Source organism: Rhinopithecus roxellana, chromosome 1 (genome assembly GCF_007565055.1).
Source record: "Rhinopithecus roxellana isolate Shanxi Qingling chromosome 1, ASM756505v1, whole genome shotgun sequence".
Taxonomy (NCBI): Eukaryota; Metazoa; Chordata; class Mammalia; order Primates; family Cercopithecidae; genus Rhinopithecus; species Rhinopithecus roxellana.
This window is the reverse complement of record NC_044549.1, coordinates 61,955,777-61,968,239: the sequence shown is the minus strand read 5'-3', so window position 1 is coordinate 61,968,239 and position 12,463 is coordinate 61,955,777. Positions and strand designations below refer to the sequence as shown.

The 12,463-nt window shown below is 42.1% G+C and overlaps 1 protein-coding gene across 7 annotated transcripts in view; it reads left to right on the top strand.

Moving 5' to 3' along the window:
• Positions 1–12,463, top strand: part of FOXP1 (forkhead box P1) — a 632,214-nt gene that overhangs the window by 332,726 nt on the left and 287,025 nt on the right. The gene's annotated exons all lie outside the window — the stretch shown is intronic.

Here is a 12,463-nt window from a genome sequence, read left to right as displayed (position 1 = left end):
TTACAGTCGCTTTCTTACATCAATACTAATCTTTCTTGCTAAGCCGAAAAATCCATCACACCTTGAACTACAGTGGAAAGCTTCACCTGAATTGTGTACATTTTGGGTTTTTCAGGGGAGGGACAGGATGGAGGCACGTGACTGCTTAAGAAACTTTTCACAGTGTTACTCTCGTTTCCAAATGGTATGAGTTATTTGAGTTGCTGAAGCAGAGCACTTTCTGTAGGATAGCTGATGTCTCCAAGGACACAGTTTACATTCAATGTGTCCCGAAGAGAGTAGCAAGTACATTTTTCTAACAGTGAGAAAAGAGATTATTTTGCAACTAGTTTCGTAAAGAGTGCACTTGGTTCTAATCTACAGGCATAAATCTTTCAAGTTACTCAATTATATAAATCTACAATTCTAATCAAAACCGTGTTTATAAAAAATAATTTTTATTTAAATTTGATGAAAAGATTCAAAGAAAGAACGGAATTTTTAAAAAGTTACTACCAAAAAACACTTTTCTTTTTTTTCTTTTTTTTTTTTTTTTTTTTGTGAGACACAGTCTCGCTGTCACCCAAGCTGGAGTGTAGTGGCGCAATTTCGGCTCACTGTAAACTCTGCCTCCCGGGTTCAAGCGATTCTCCTGCCTCAGCCTCCTGAGTAGCTGGGATTACAGGTGTGCGCCACCATGCCCAGCTAATTTTTATATTTTTAGTAGAAATGGGGTTTCACCATTCTGGCCAGGCTGGTCTTGAACTCCTGACCTCAGGTGATCTGCCCGCCTCAGCCTCCCAAAGTGCTGGGATTACAGGCGTGAGCCACTGTGCCCAGTGCAAAAAAAACACTTTCAATTTTAGAATTTATTAATTTCCATTGAGAAGCAAATACAATTTTTAATGAATATGAAGAATTTTGAACCGGAAACCAAGTATCCATCTGCTGAAGATCTGATTGTCATGAATATGGAAACTCTAAAACTGGACAGTCCAAGATGTGGCAGCCACTAGGCAAGGGTGGCTACTTAAATTAATTAAGCTTACATAAAATTAAAAATTCAGTTCCTCAGTGACACTAGCCATATTTCAAGTGCTCAGGAGCCTCATGTGGCTATTGGCTACCCTATTGGATGTTGTAGGCATAGAACATTTCCGTTGTCACAGAAAGTTCTGTTGGGCAATGATGCTCTAGACGAGTGGTTCTCAACGAGGAGTGACATTCCCCAGGAGGGGACATTTGGCAATGTCTGGAGATGTTTTTGGAGGTCACGAATGTGGTAGGGGCGTGTGCTACTACCATCTAGGAATGCTGTTCAACATCCTGCAATTCACAGGATAGCTTACATAATGAATACTTAATTTTTTGGCTCAAAATGTTCCTAGTACTGAGGTTGAAAAATCCCACTCTCTGGTGGGTGGGCTTCTGTGGCCCCCAGCTCCTCAGTTCAAATTTTAAAGCAATTCTCATTATACAGATATCAGACAACATGTGTTTTGGATATAATATTGGTGCTAGGTAGGGTTAAACCTGTGATTAGGTTCAGAAAAGACTTGTTCTGAGTCCCTTCCAGCTGAGTGGAGCCTGCCATCTAAGTCATGATGTCTTGGGGTAGAGTGGATTGGCTTGTACTCCAGGCCAGCTTCATTATTCAGGGCATTTTTGTGAGCAACAGGGGCTGGTACTGACATTCCTGCTTGCCGGCAGTTGGATGCCAGTATGGTGTCCAAGGATCAGGTGTCTCAGCCAGAGGGGTGGGTTCAGATCCGGACTCTACTGCTTAGCTGTTGTGTGGCCAAGAGCAGATTATTGAACCTGTCTGAGCCTCAGTCTCCTCATTTTCAAAATGGAAATAATAACAGTCTGCATTTTACAAGGTGATTGTAAAGATTAGGTGAGGAAATGGATGTAAAGTGACTAGTATAACTGCTGGCATATTTAAGAATAAATTGGTAGCTTCTATTATTGTTGTTTTTGTTATTGTTTATGTTACTATGGTTACCAGTCCCAAGAAAGGCTGGCTGAATTGATCTGGGGTTCCTTCCCGCCCAGGAAGAGGAAGTCAAAGCCCTGGTTTGCTGGGCTGGCTGGGCTGGAGCCAGGGCTAAATGCCAGGCAGGCGGCAGGACCCTGCCCACTCCATCCCAGCTTAAATGTTACTTACTGTATTGTTTCTAGCTTGCCTATGGCCTCTGGCATCCACATGACTCTAAACTCCATTCAGTTATTTTCTTTCCTCCAGTGCTAAGTTAGGATGTTCACTTTGGTGCCTCCTGGGTTTCCAGCATCTGCAGAAATTCTACACAAAAGCATTCAGAAAGTGTTGGGGCTGGGAAGTTTGTGTTGGCCTCTTTTCAATGACCAATGCAGCTCTCTTTTCAATGACCAGTGCAGCTCTTTCTCCTTCCTACCGTTCCCACTGGCTTTTTTGTGATCAGTGACCACAAGACTAAGGATTCCACAGCAGGCCTGAGGCCTATTGTGTGAACCAGCTGGCCATTCCCCTAAACTCATAGGTTCGTCCATCCCTGACTGAACCAAAACTATGAGGAGCCTGGAGAGGAGCTTCTTAAATCTATATTCAACTTCATGCTGGAATTTTTTTTTTTTTTCTTTGAGATGAAGTGTTGCTCTGACACCCAGGCTGGAATGCAGTGGCACGATCTCAGCTCACAGCAACCTCCGCCTCCCAGGTTCAAGCGATCCTCCTGCCTCAGCCACCCAAGTAGCTGGGATTACAGGTGCATGCCACTACAGCCGGCTAATTTTTGTATTTTTAGTAGAGACAGAGTTTCACCATGTTGGTCAGGCTGGTCTCAAATTCCTGACCTCGTGATCTACGCGCATCGGCCTCCCAAAGTGCTGGGATTACAGGTGTGAGCCACCGTGCCCAGCCATGCTGGATTTTTTTAGACTTCCAGTTTAGTTTGCTTTGAGGTCATCTTGAGTTCTTTCTGACTGTGGGTCCTGACTTCTTTTTCCAACTCCATTATTAGCAGGAAGAGAGCATGGCTGATGAACTGGTTAATTACATAGGAAACACGAGATCCTAATGATTTTGAGTATTAGTTATGAGAGTTAATTGATTTGTGCGTGTTTAGTTGGTTTGCCTTACCATAAAGGCTAACATATATTGTAGAGTAGGAGAGCTACATATAGAACACTATCTATTTTGGGCTCCTGTGTGGCACCTTATGGTTGCAAATGACCCAAAGCCAACTCCAGCTGGCTAAGCAAATAAGGGAATTTAATTGGCTTGTGTAATTGACAAGTCCAGGAGGAGGCCTGTTCTCTGTGAGCATTGTTAGGAATCTGTCTTGCTATTGTGCTCACCTTCTTGCTGCTGTGTCCTGGCCTCTGTTCAGCCAGCTTTCTTTTTGTGGAGGCAAGCCCAATTCATGCTTTTAAAAGTTTAGCAAGCCAGCAGAAGGACAGCCTTTCTCTCTCCCAGTAGTTCCTATGGAATGCTAGTAGTTGAGTATCATTCTTGGGACATGTCCATCCATCAGCCAATCAGTATGGCTGGCAGAGGAGAACTCACTGATTGGTCAGACTTGGGTTATGGCTCCACCCTCTGGAGCTGAGAGATGCTTCAGCCTCCTGTGAACGATTAGTACTGAGAGTGGGAAATGGGCGTTTCCCCCAAAGAAAAATCAGGCTAGTGTCATCAGAGAAAGGGGAGCATGGATATTGGGCAGACAAAAACAACAGATACCCACTACCACATTTCCCTTTTCACTGTGCTGGTGACTTGCAGAAAATCTCCTGCCTGGTATGTCTTGATTTCGCCACCAAAGTCGCTCGCAGGCCCTCGGCCTGATTTTATTTACAGCAGCAGCACACCTCTCTCTTCTTCCCTGTAGTCGTGATACCCTGGTCTTTCCCCCAGAGGTTGGAATAAATGGCCTTCTCTGAGCCACAATCAATGGCATTCCATAAGGTGTGACAGAGGAGGCCATCTGGCACTTGTCCCATTGTCGTTTCTCCCTACCCAGGGAAGAGGCGCATTCCAGGCAGAAGGTCGCAGCTCAGCCAAGCGCTGCTGTCTCAGAAGCATCACCCTCAGACTGGGGTCTGCAGCACAGAAACACCACCAGAGTCAAACACCTGGCAGGATTTCCCCCTTTCTCTTTGTGAAATTTTCCAACAGAACCAGGTTGTGGAATAATACATAATGAAAATGATTCTTGAATAAAATTATAAGTTTGAATGTTCTGCACAATACTTTCCCCAATATTGGATGGATTTTTTAAAAAGATGCTAGCACTGAGATCACTGGCCCATTTCAATTTTTATTGAAACAAATAAACCCAATAAAAACACTTATGCTGAGAGCTGTAGCACCACAGTAAAAGAATCACCCTGTATTGAATGTATTGATTTATTTATTTACTCCAACTGGAAAATCGAGTATTGTGTTAATGTATTTTATAAGAATCACATTGCTCGATGAAATGGCTAATTTATTTTAGCGTATACATAAATAGCTAGCAATTTTCCCTGAGACAGGCTAATGAAAATGATGCCATGAAATTGTCTATACTATGAGGAGTAACGGAGACGAGTTATTATTGGGTGAGTGCTAAGATGCGCTGAACTGGCCATCATATCTTTGAACTTTTGAACTGCTACTTGTTTTGTGTGATTTATTGATTTTGCTATCTCTCTGTTTAGCTCAACTTTAGTTTTTGCCCAGCAGTGCAGATAAGTGGCATAGGAGATTTAATTTCATGGGTATTTGGGGTTAAAACCTATCTTTAAAAAGAATGCTAAACATGTTTTAATAAAACATGAGTTGCAGGGGTTTTAGGTTTCTGTACGATATGGATCTGATAAGAACCAAGGCAGTTCAGTGGCCAGCCCAGAGGTTCCAGGCTAGGGAGGAACTCTTTCTGAGCTTTGGGAGTTTCACCAGGGCCACATGCATTTTATTTGCTAGATCAGCCTGGCTTCATTCTTAATTACATGTATCATTTATCCCCCTGCCAGTGCCCTTTTGCTCATGGCACATATTTTGCCTCGGTGCCTGGTACACAGATGGTTTCTGGGGTTCTAGCAGACAGCATCTTTGTCCCTATCCTCCCGTCCTTGCACACCGAGGGCTGGCCGCTACCGAAGCACCCTCATTTTGCCTGATCTCACGGGGAAACTGCTTTCAAGAGCAGCCACGGCTCTCACCTAGGGAATAAAGACATGGAAGTCTGCTCAGCATCAGGGTCAGGGCTGGCTCGCCGCTGCTCAGCTGCCTCCAGATCAGTTCTCTCTGGTCCCCATCAGCATTGTTACCCTCCTTATCAGCCAGCCCTGACCTTTGAGTGGGATGTTTCACTCACTGCTTGGTGGTGGGAGGTGGTTTTCATACTAAGTGATCATGACGAGAAAGCAGCCTTACTTTTTATTGTTTGTCTTTGGACCTGCAGAACTTTTCTTAAAAATGTAACATTTTGGGAACTCATTCTTGATAATATTTTTTATTTTATTAGCTAATTTCTAAAGGATGGTTTGACAACAGTATTTTATGCTTTTTTTTCTTTGTGGGTGGGGGTGGTGGTGGTGGTTGGAGGAGGTGGGAAAGAGCTTTATCATGTAAAAGTAACCATCCTAGAAATTTCAGGTAGTAAATTTTCAGGCGCATGAATGGTTAAGACTCTTCACTCAGTGACACAGTATGTGAATGAGGAATTTTTATGAAGGTAACAGTCTCGTTCTTTAAAAATCTGATTTATTTAGCAGGTACTTCTAAATGACCAAGTAATTTTAACCTTCAGGGAAAGATGGGGAGGGGGTGGGTGGGTAGAGAAGGCTTGTATCTCTGCAAGGGATTGAGAATTCACATCCCTTTTAATGATTAAACTGGCACGATCTTTATTTGGATGTTAAAAGCTTTTTCTTACATTGCAAACATTCTCAGCAAATTTACAGTCAGATATTTGGAAACAGCTAACACTTGAAAAAAAAAAAAGGAGGAGGAGGGCCTGTTTGAACTAGGAAACAAAATTAGTGGGAATGGCTGAAACGACAGGACTGACCCCAACACCATTAGCTGGGGGAAAAAAAATTCCATTTCATTGCAACTATGTTATTGTTTACTTTACCATACACATCCTAATATGGTTACCTCCCAGTCAGAGGAGGCCAAGCCAGGGGTTGAGAGGCCCCCTCCGGGAGAAAGCTCCTAACTGCTTCTCAGACAATAAGAAACAAACGGTACAACTCCACAAAAGGCTTCCCGGAAAATAAGTGTCAAATAAATCCTACAGAACTCTCGCTTCTGCCACTGAGCTCTGTATATGCAAACCTGTTTTTATGCCATCGCTTCCCCAGGCTGAGCTGCGTTTGTTTGGAAATGTAAGCCACTGGCTTTTCTTTTTTTTCTTTTTTTTCCTTTTTTTCCCCCCTCACTTCATCTGAGGGCTCTGGATTAATTCCTTGAGATATATCTGTACATACATATCTCATGAGTTATGTTTCCTGGAGCCTTTTACTAGGAACATTAAGGTAAGAATGTTGATTTAGCCTGGGACCTTTGTCACTCAAACTAATGCTCATCAGTGATATAGACATTGTAAAGAAATATTGCGGAGGTCTTTTGTGGTCCCCCTCCCAAACAGAGAGGTGCAGTGCTTTTAATTGTCATGCATGGATTCAGAAAAAAAATGCCACCAGTTGTGGATGAGATGTAGCAGAGGTGTGTACTCACTGGTGTGGTGTAAACACTGCTGAAAACACCCCCGATCTGTGGCAGCCACAACAGTTTCATTAGAAGCCTTTTCCTGCTGTTTCTTCCAATTCTTCTCTACTTGGGCGTATTTCTTTTTCTTTTTCTTCTTCTTCTTCTTTTTTTTTTTTTCCCCCTTTTTTCAACTCTCCTCATCTTTTCCAAATCCTCATGGTCTTGAGGCTTGCCTGTTATTATCTGCAACTCCAGAACAAAGGTAGGTTGCTCAACTCTGTGCTTCGGGGGGAGGGCCAAGTTATTTTGGGAGGGATGTCTTCCTAATGCATGAGTGGCTGACCTAAAAGAGGGGGGAGACATCATGCTTGGAGCCGAGGGATGAGAGCGCACGCACTGTGGCAGCTTTTATGTAGTGGAGTTTATTTTTATGCAACTTGAAGTAGCGGCAGCATCTTTAGTAGAATGGACTCGTTAGGTTTGGATAATCCACACTGATATAACACTGATGTGTACATTGTATTACCAAACTGGGGTTTCAGACCTTTGGGGATGCTTGAATTTATGGCAGCAGCTAAGATTCCCTGATGAGGGACTGCACTGAGTTTATCGAAATTAACAGATTTAGGACTTCTTTCTTTTCTTTTAAATTTGAATATGAAGGTGTGTTTGGGTGACTGGCATATGTACTTTTTTTTCCCCCTTTGGTCTAATTGCTTTAATTCCTTGGACACCTTCACTTACTTCTCAATTATTTTCTTCTCTAATTTTGTGTAATCTGGTGCTCTGTTGGAGCCAAGGTGGAGGTTTGCTGTTTTTAACTAATTGTGCCCATTGCTGGGTGGCAATACAATAGAAAGAGTAAAGACCACAAGAAATTCATCTCTACCTGAAAAGGGGACTGGAATAGAGTGGTGCAGCTTCATAATTGAAAACAAGAGCAAATTAAGCCTTGGTGAGAGATATTACAGGCTATTAATCATAATAAATATGTTTGGCAACGATGTATTTTCTTTCTATAGTTTTCAATTAAAAAAAATCAAAGTTGGTGATTAGAAGAGGGAATAGCCCTTCTTTGGCTTAAGATGCTGGGACGTACTTGTTCATTAGTTCAAACCATATTAAAAGTGAGCAGTTTGTTCCAGAATCAAGTATGTCATTCCCAAGCAGATTTGAATGCATCCCCATCCAAATGCAATCTCGGGTTCATGCCACAGTGCTTGGCTTTTTCTGAACATCTCAGCTTCATCACGGAACTCGAGTGCTAAGAATTTTATTTTACGTTATTACTATGCTCACACATTCCTGTTGGTTTCTTGGCTGCGGATCATCTCTGTGCATGCACTGTAGCCCTGTCAAGGTGAAGCTCTTTGAAAAATAGAAATTCAGTGTATTTAACCAAAAGAAGCTTGAGCAGCCCCAAAGTTTATTTCTTAGAAAGCTGCTAATTATGCTTGTCGTAAAACACATCTGAGTGGAAGGTTCTGAGTCCAAACAGGATCGAGTACTGCTTTAGAAATATAACTGTAGTCTGTGCTTTTAGAGAGGTTTATTTTTACTTTGGGGCCATGGAGGGGGTGATTGGAATTAGTAGCCTTTAATTAGACGGGGAGATATTCAAATTTTACAGGGATTTATGTTAGAACATGGAATGGCGGGTGGCTCTTTCCTCATTATGAATCCTCCCTGCACATAATGAGGTTCATCATTAGTTGATGGAGTGAATTTGCCCTAGCTCTACCTTGAAAGGCACATAATTTACATACTACTTCAGAGCCTGAGCTTTAATGGATTCCTCGATGAATAAAATGAAAAGCTACTTTCTTTAAATTTTTGAACACTGTTTAGATAATACGATTTTAATAAGACATTCAATTTGCTTGTTAAGTATATTTGAAAGTGCTTTTTTTTTTTTTTCTTTTTGGGCAAAATATATTTTGGCTTGCCATGCTGTGTATCACAGCGATGTACCCTCACAGTTGTCTCAGAGGACATATGGGGTACGTTGTTAAGAAATTGGAGAATCTTAGGCGGAAAGCTTTTTCACATGCGAGCCTCCAGATTATTGACAAATCTTTTTGTATAGAAACTCTTCTGACGTCTAATGGTTATAACAAAAAGGTTTGGAAACAAGCTTATTATTAGTGTCTGGTTTTACACATACGAAATTTGTGTGCACTCTGATTCCAGCCAAAATTGACAAAATAGCTAGTTGTTCCTCCAGATGTATTTTAATGATGGAAGAGCAAACTTCCCTAGTGCAGCTGTGTGTTTCAGACTGCTGTGTAGTTATGATTCGATGAAGAGAAATTGAGTTGGAGGCTGTCTAATATGTTATCAGGGCGTCAGCTTAGGAGCGTTTTGGTCCACCCCATAGATGCAGCAAGTTTTCTGTCACTCTTCCCTCTTTGGGCTGGAATGGGGAAAAAAAAATCAGCTTTGACTCAGCACGATGTGAACACGAATGTCTTTTAAATGAGTATGAGGGGTTAGTAATAGCATGTTACTGAACATGTCCTTTGCTTGTTCGAGACAGGTCACCCCTGTATTGTTATCGTTGCTGCAAGTAGAAGCAGGTTTCTGGTGGTTTGTCACTTTCAAGAGCAGGGAAGGTGTCTAAATATGAGCGAAGCCTTGTTTTGATAGAATGTTTTATTACCTGAAAATGATCAGCATATATTAACATTAATAGAATAGTCCATGTCATTCTTTTTTTTAGGCAATTTACCTCTGCTACAGACCTGTCTCCTTAAAAAAAAAAAAATCTTCCTCTCTTCTAAAACATATATTTGTTTAGAGAGTTTTCACTGAAGTGTACATGACAATTACAGCTGTTCATTAACAAAATTGGGTATTTGTTTTAAACTTTAACCAATCACTTTGATATGCTAATTATGGTGTAATTTAATTTGAGCCCTGTAATGATGATGCCGTTATTATGGACATAAATGATGCAGTTAAGCTGAGAGTAATCTCATTTGCATACTGTACATGCCAGTAAATTAAGCCCTTTCTTCGACTGCTTCAGCTTTAATTTTCCACTTCTTTTCACACAGCTCCTTTTCAGCCCCTCTCTTATAAGCCCACTTTGTAATAGTCCTGATGACTGTTTGATGTGAAGAGTTTCGGCACCACAATAATGCGCGACAGAAGATGTAACATTTAAAGGATTCATTATCTTGCTGAGTGTTCCTTTAAGAAAGAAGGATTAGAGGGTGGAGGGGAGACCAGAGTGTCCTTTCCATGGGATGTGACAGGGCCCCCTGTTAAAGTAATTTGAGATGCCAAATGCTCTCCACTCACCCCCAAGTCAGACTTGGGACCTATTATTTAAAATGATGGCTTTTTCTCCACTGTTCTGGAGTTTATGGTCACAAATTGTGTTGCTTTCAGCAGCAGTGAATTTCCTGTGCTCCCTTATGGTAATTGGAGGTAAAAGTTTTTTGTTTTGTTGTTTTGGTTTTTTTTTTTTTTTTTTTTTTTGAGATGGAGTCTTGCACTGTTACCCAGGCTGGAGTACAATGGCGTGATCTCAACTCACTGCAATCTCTGCCTCCCAGGTTCAAGCGAGTCTCCTGCCTCAACTTTCCGAGTAGTTGGGATTACAGGCACCCACCACCATGCCCAGCTAATTTAGTTGTATTTTTAGTAGAGACAGGGTTTCACTATGTTGGCCAGGCTGGTCTTGAAGTCCTGACCTCGTGATCCGCCCGCCTCGGCCTCCCAAAGTGCTGGGATTACAGGCGTGAGCCACTGCACCCGGCAAAGGTGAAAGTTTAATTTAGCTTCACTGTTAAGATTCTTCAAATCTGGGCCTTCATAGATGAGATTATAATATTAAACAATTCTTCCTGGGTGCGGTGGCTCACACCTGTAATGCAGCACTTTGGGAGGCCAAGGTGGGCAGACCACGAGCTCAGGAGATTGAGACCATCCTGGCTAACACTGTGAAACCCTGTCGCTACTAAAAATACAGAAACAAAATTAGCCGGGCATGGTGGCACGTGCCTGTAATCCCAGCTACTCAGGAGGCTGAGGCAGGAGAATGGTGTGAACCCGGGAGGTGGAGGTTGCAGTGAGCTGAGATCACGCCACTGCACTCCAGCCTGGGTGACAGAGCAAGACTCTGTCAAACAAAACAAAACAAAAATACAATTCTGAGATATAACTGAATGACATTTTCAACAGGAACTTCTTATTTTCCCCATTCTGCCTGGATTATCCAAAAACCACCCATTTCATCTAGTTGTGTAAGAATGGAGACGCTTTGCACATAGATGCTCTTCCATTTGTAGGCCCATCACTGCTACCCTGCTTGAGCCAGACCAGCCATGTGCCTTTTCATGGCCTTTGGCCAGTACACTGCCCTTCCATTCAAACCAAAGAATGCGAAGAGCATAACTAAACTCTTTTACATCATGAACGAATTCTCCCCATGGCTCTCGCCGAAGCCAGTGGGAGTTGAGTGGGTGTAACCGAGGATTGAATTTAGCACTGTGTTTTTAAAAGGGTCATAGGCCTAAAAATAGTTCAAGCTGTTTGACTCCGCTGCAGGCTACTTCCTCAGCAAATGGAAAAAAGTATTAAAATAAAATAGAAATCAACTGCATCCATTCTCATTTTTTGGGACGATGAAAGTCTTGTACTTCCTTTTGAAACCCCCCAGTTCTCCATCTCTTGACCCAAAGTTCTTCCTAGTTGATTGTCAACCCTGCCCCCAGCAGTTCTCTGATAAGAGGCTGCCTTTTCTAATATTTTGACAGGCAGAAATTTCCTGGTATTACCATGGCAAATTGTACATGGGACTCACTCAACCTGGTAGCAGTGACAACCAGAATACGGAATTTTGTCCAACTTTGGAATTCTCAGTGGAGGTGAACGTCTCCCAGTTGTGTTTGAGTTAAGCAAAGGCTGTCACACTTGACACAATGTCAGACTGCTTTAAAGCAAAGCGTAACACTTAAAAAGCATTTTTTTTTTCTGCTTTTACATACTTTCAAAAATACCATAGGCTTCAAAGTGTGTGTAAAAAACCTTGTAGAAATATTTGTACTATGGCTCTAATTCCATATCCAATATTATACTTTTTTGAAATGTGGAGGTTTTTGGTTTTCTTTTTTTGTTGTTATTTGTTTGTTTGTTTTTGTTTTTGAGAAGGAGTCTTGCTCTGTCGCCCAGGCTGGAATGCAGTGGTGCGATCTCGGCTCACTGCAACCTCCACCTCCCAGATTCAAGGGATTCTCCTGCGTCAACCTCCTGAGTAGCTGTGATTACAGGCGCACGCTACCACACTCGGCTAATTTTTTGTATTTTTAGCAAAGATGGGGTTTCACCATCTTGGTCAGGCTGGTTCTTGATCTCCTGACCTCGTGATCTGCCTGCCTTGGCCCCCCAAAGTGCTGGGATTACAGGCGTGAGCCACTGCGCCTGGCCAGCTTTTTGGTTTTTAATATAATTGAGGGAGACAGGGGAGAGGAGAAATGATTTCATATAATAGTGTGGAAATTTTTAGTTTTTATCCCATCATGTAGACTGGATTTTCTCGGTTCAGACCAAGCTCCTATGCAACCCCGTATTCCCACTGTGAAACTTCCTACTTCTAGGAAGGTGGGAAGACAAATGGATGAAGTACCACTAGAGCATAAGCTCTCTGAGGGCAAGGAATGGTTTTCTGAATTCCCAGCACTTACACTAATGCCTTGCACATAAGTAGGTGTTGAAGAACTATTTCCTGATGAAATGGACTTGCTTATTCCTGAGGACTTTTGAGGAAATAAGAAAGAAATCAAATGAGAAAATAGAGAAGAA